The sequence below is a fragment of the Piliocolobus tephrosceles genome, chromosome 3 (genome assembly GCF_002776525.5).
Source record: "Piliocolobus tephrosceles isolate RC106 chromosome 3, ASM277652v3, whole genome shotgun sequence".
NCBI classification, from domain to species: Eukaryota; Metazoa; Chordata; class Mammalia; order Primates; family Cercopithecidae; genus Piliocolobus; species Piliocolobus tephrosceles.
The window spans coordinates 46139455-46145454 of record NC_045436.1 but is presented as its reverse complement, the minus strand read 5'-3'; the positions used below and the strand labels follow the sequence as shown (position 1 = coordinate 46145454).

Sequence of the window (6000 nt, the reverse complement as noted above, 5' to 3'; positions counted from 1 at the left end):
GCAAAACCAAAAGTGCACTCTTTTTAAGAACACAACTCAGTGGGTCTTCTGACCAGTAACAGAGTCACACGGCTTCCTCCTTACATGCGTTCTGGAGCACTTACCATTCAGAGAAGATTAAGTTCAACAGTTGTGAAGAACAGGTACTTTGAGATGAATAAGAAACTAAAAAAAGTTTCTTTGAATTTATAAGATACTAAGTCCATATTATCTTTCATGATGAGTTATTATAGAATAATAATTACATACCTACAAGTGTTATGAAATTTTCAAAAGGCCAAAATTAATCTCCACCTCTCACAAAAACATACTTCAAATACATTTTAACTGAGTACCTCAATTTTAAGTGCAACTGGGCTTAGAATTGGCAACTTGGATGAAAATTGAACCATGAAATGAAAATTAAAAGGACTCTTTCCGCCATCTTTCCGCGCTGCCACAATGGTGCGCATGAATGTCCTGGCTGATGCTCTCAAGAGCATCAACAATGCCGAAAAGAGAGGCAAATGCCAGGTGCTTATTAGGCCGTGCTCCAAAGTCATCGTCCGGTTTCTCACTGTGATGATGAAGCATGGTTACATTGGCGAATTTGAAATCATTGATGATCACAGAGCTGGGAAAATTGTTGTGAACCTTACAGGCAGGCTAAACAAGTGTGGAGTGATCAGCCCCAGATTTGATGTGCAACTCAAAGATCTAGAAAAATGGCAGAATAACCTGCTTCCATCCCGCCAGTTTGGTTTCATTGTACTGACAACCTCAGCTGGCATCATGGACCATGAAGAAGCAAGACGAAAACACACAGGAGGGAAAATCCTGGGATTCTTTTTCTAGGGATGTAATACATACATTTACAAATAAAATGCCTCATGGACAAAAAAAAAAAAAAAAAAAGAAAATTAAAAGGATCATAATGCTTGAATGGGAACATTAATAAATTTTTCTATCACAGATAGTTTACTTTTCTGCAACATAAACAGATCATTAACATATGCTAGAGATGCCAGTCAATGCTTTACACTAATCTACTCTTCTTTCTAAGACAGCCTCCATTCTTGGTTGCTGCTCAAGAGGTGGCCTAGGTAGCCATGTTTATATCTAGTGGCCTGGTCTCTATTCACACCTGTTGAATCTGGAATTGGCACCCGACCTAAACTGAATCAATCTGTCTCCCGACCTTGAGATTTGTAATTGAAACACTGGTTGTTGTCTATGAGGTACCATAATGCACAGCCAATTGGAGTTGGAACAGACTAAACACAATGCACTTACTTAGAAGCAGAGAAACCAAGAGAAAACAAAGAAAGCTATTCTGGAGAGATGCAGAATGACAAAAATACATGCTGCAGTGGTTACAAGTTTGCATATGGGTGGAATTTCAGTTCTTTCACTTGACGTAAAACAAAGGCAGATTAACCAGTGGGTTACTTAAGAGTCCAAATGAGAATCATTTACAATAAAACTATAACAACAGCGCATAGGGGAAAACATTTGCTTAAATAGAAAATCATGAATTGTCTTGACTCCAGAGGACAAACTTTTGGGTTTTCTGACTCTATGGGAGCTATTTTACAACTCTGTAAATTGTAAATAATTTATACAAGTGCAAAATAATTCTTGTCTGTACATATGTGAGTGTTGTCATATGCATTAGAAAGTAAATTGACCTCCTTCCCCTCGTGTGGAAGAAGATAATTTTACCTCCACTTCCACATTCATTTCAACTTTTCTTTACCCAATATAAATCTGTTTTTCCTTTTTTAATCTTTAAACTGGTTGTAACACCTCACTAACTTCCTTATTAGTGAGTTAAATAATATCTTTAACAAGTGTTCTTTTTTATATATGTATGAGAATCATGCTTTTACTTTTTTGAAAAATTTCTTTTAACAGTTTTGGGAGTCTTCCACGACCATGTCCAGTGGATTCACTTAACAAGACCAGGTGTATTAGTCTGTTTCACACTGCTATAAAGAAATATCGGAGACTGGGTAATTTATAAAGGAAAAGTTTAATTGACTCACAGTTCTGAATGGCTGGGGAGGCCTCAGGAAACTTACAATCATGGTGGAACGGGAAAAGGCATATCTTACATGGCAGCAGGTGAGAGAGAGAGAAAGGAGCAAAGGGGGAAGAGTCCCTTATAAAAACCATCAGATCTTGTGAGAACTCACTTGCTATCACAAGAACAGCATGAGGGAACTGCCCCCATGTTCCAGTCACCTCCCACCAGGTCTCTCACTAGACATGAGGGGATTATGGGGATTACAATTCAAGAGGAGATTTGGGTGGAGATACAGCCAAACCATATCACCAGGTAAACTGTCACCAGAAAAGTGCATCTCATAAGTAGTTTAAGCCCAGCATGTCTTGACTTCCAAAGGTAAATCCAAAGCAGCAATAGAAATTTGCTGATGATGTTTTTCTATTTTCAGTTTTCTTCTCTACTAATTTTATGTTTTGTTTTTTGTTCTTTTGCAGCTGGTAAGTTATTTCCCATTAGTGGCAGCAATAACTGGCAATTTGGTTTTTATGATCTGACCATTTGATTTCTGTAGAATTATTTGTGGCTAATAAAGATCTATTCTCTGCTGAGTGCGAGACAACAAAGTGTTGGATTTGTTGGTCTTTTGGTTTGTCAATTTACCTATTTAGGGCTCAAATCAATTAAGAATTTCCTATCAGGAAAGAACAGCTCTTTAGTATCTGAACTGGAAAGTTATTGTGATATTGCATTTACTCTTGACCAATGGCTGAAATTTTAGAATTAAAACTCTAAGTGCTATCTATCTCTGTCTGTGTATGTGTCTATAATTCAGAAAGAATTTCACTTTCCTTTGTGTGTGTGTGTAATGTTTTCCATCTCAGGATGTTATCAGTAAGTTCAATTACAAACTGTTAAAGGGGCCTGTTCTGATTGACTAATAGAGACACTTACACAGATTGAGTAATCCAAAAATTCCCAGAAAATAATAAACTTCTAACAATTCAAGTGTGCTAAATCTAAAAGAAAAGGATTCTTACTGAAACTAACAAGTAGAGAAGCCATGTTCACAAAGTTTAGGTGAATCTTTGGCAAACAATACTAATTTTTTGGTTTTAATAAAGTCATCTATGTCTTATCTAATGTATCGATGTTAAGTATAATGCAATCCTATACTAATTTTAGTTGGGAATGTTTTTCCTAAATTAATACTGGTTTATTGATCAAATAAACTAGCATTACTTCCACTTTATGGTTAAAGATTATGAAAAATATAAATTTGTATTTGGCCAAATCGAGTCATTATTCTGATTTTCAACAAAAGTTTTATTTTATGTCAGTTTGAAGATAATTTTAGTGATCTCTATTTTTCCTTTTCAGCACTGTGTTGAATATGAATGGTATAAGCAGAAAACTTTCCCTGTTTCAGATCTTAGAGGGAGAGGATTCAATCTCACTAAACATAACGTTTGCTGTAGGTATTTTGCAGATGCTCTTTATTAAGAGGAGGAAGTTCTGCTCTATTTGTTTTCTCTTTTTTTTCTGAGAGTTTTGTCATAAATGGGTGTTGGAATTTTGTCAAATGCATTTTCCTCATCAATCAATATAATCACGTGAGTTTTCTTCTCTAGCCTGTTAATATGGCAGACAACATTGACTAATACTCAAATATTGAATCAGTGTTGAATATCTGGAATGAATCACAGTTGGTCAGGCTGCATAATTATTTTTACACATTGTTTAATTGTATCTGATAATATTTTGTTAAGGATTTGTCTGAATTCATCAGTGATACTGGTCTGTCATTTTCTTTTCTTTTTTTTGTAGTGTCTGTCTGATTTGATATTAGAGATATAGTACCTTCATAGAATTAATTACAAAGTGTATCATCCTCTTCTATTATCTGTAGGAGATGGCATAGTATTGGTATTAATTCATCTTTAAATATTTGGTAGAATTTTTCATTGAAACCATCTGTGCCTGAAGATTTCTTTTTTGGGAGTTTTTAATTTCTAAATTTAATTTCCTAAATAGTTATAGTGCTATTCAAATGATTTTTATACTGTTTGAGTTAAAGTGGCTTGTATTTTTCAAGGAAGTGGTTTATTTAAGTTGTCAAATTTATGTGTGTCGTATTCCCTTACTACTCTTTTGATGTTTTTGGGGTCTATAATGATAGATCCTGTTTTATTCCTGATATTAGTGATTTGAGCCTTGTTTCTTCCTTCCTTCCTTCTTTCCCACTCTTTTTTCCTTTCTTCTTTTCTTGTCAGACTTCCTAGAGATTTGCCAATTTTATGTATCTTTTCAAAGAACCAGTTTTTGCTTTTTATTTTCCATATTTAATTTCATTGACTTCTGCTCTTACCTTTATTATTTCCTTCCTTTTGTTTACTTCGGATTTATTCTTGCTCTGCTTTTTTTTGGGTTTTTGAGGTGAAAGCTTGCATTTTAGACTACTCTTTTTTCTCAATGTAAGCATTTAGTGTATAATTTCCCTCTAAGCACTCTTTTAACTGTGTTCCACAAATTTTAATATATTGTATTTTTTTCTGTTCAATGTACTTTTTCATTTCTCTTGAGACCTCCCTTTGACCCATAGATTATTTAGAAGCATGTCATTTAGTTTGAATATATCCCTGGTAACATTTTGTTATTGATTTCTGGTTTGATTCCAATGTGGTTAAAAAACACACTCTGCATGATTTCAAATCTTTTAAATTTGTTAAGGTTTATGGTCTATCTTGCTATATGTTCTGTGGGTTCTTGAAAAGAATGTGTGTGGTCCTACTTTCGTAGAAGAAAAAAAAATGTGTGCAGTGTCCTATAAATGTCAATTCGATCCTATTGGCTATTGTTAAGTTCTTCTATACCCTTGCTGGTTTTCTGCCTAGTTGTAGTATCAGTTGTTGAGAGATGCTGCAGTCTCCACATATAATTGTGGATTTGTTATTTCTAATTTCAGTTCTGTCAGTTTTTGCTTCACATATTTTGCAGCTGTTGTTTGGTACATATAGATTTAAAATTGCTATGTCTTCTGGTTTGATACTCTCATCATTATATAATGTCCCTCTTTGTCTCATAATTTTCTTTGCTTTGAAGTCCACTTTATCTGATGATATAGCCACTCCTGTTTTCCGTTTACTAATGTTTTAATGATACATCTTTTCTATCATTTTACTTTCAATATTTTGAGCAAAAGACTGCCTAATTTCCTTTGTCTGAAGTTCCTTTTAATAAATGAGATAAGAACTAAATAAAAATCTCTAATTTCTTAATTGAAGTTTTGTAGTTTATTCTTTCAAAAAGGTTTCAAAGATGGTGGATAAAATTTAACTTTGGATCATAATATTTGAGTTCCTAGGAATACTTTACCTATAACCAGTCCAACAAAAAAGAAATTATTTTTTCATGAGCAGGAAGAAATACAGAGAAAACCTGAAAAACTTTGACTATATAAACATATGTGTACATACCAAGCAGCTATAAAGTCTCCCACTATTTAGTTGGTGACTAAATATGAGGGGAATTAAGGGAATATATCCTTACCTATTTAACAGTACAGTTGTTGTTTCTCTTTAACTGAAATCTCTGTACACTGACAAATGACCTATGTGGGAGAACTCTAAAAAAGATACATACAAGGTTTCATCATTGGTATCTGGTGTTGGAAATATCCATTTTTAGATACAAACTCAATATGGTTTTATTGCTTGCAGTAATCAGACTTTATTTTCTTAGGCTTTGACAAAAGGAGTTGCAAAGAAGAGAGGTGCTGCATTTCTTCTTTGTCCTTGAGAAAACATTAACTCCTTTCTGTTACCGTCCAAGGACACAATGCTGAGAGAGCCCTGGCTCTTTGGCACATTTTTGTCCTCTGGCAACATCTCTTTGTTCCATTGTATTTCTGTACTGTACATGCTGTTCTAGCACATTAAATCTAACAGAGGAAATTTTAGGTGTAAACTGTGTATATACATATTGAAGATAGAACACTAACATTATTTTACACTGTA

At 34.1% G+C, this 6000-nt stretch overlaps 1 pseudogene across 1 annotated transcript; it reads left to right on the top strand.

The window, feature by feature from the left end:
* Positions 1-384: 384 nt before the first annotated feature.
* Positions 385-894, top strand: LOC111551911 (annotated as a pseudogene). Its single transcript, XR_002734502.2, has one exon. The product of XR_002734502.2 is annotated as a 40S ribosomal protein S15a pseudogene (transcript).
* The last annotated feature ends 5106 nt before the right edge of the window (positions 895-6000 follow it).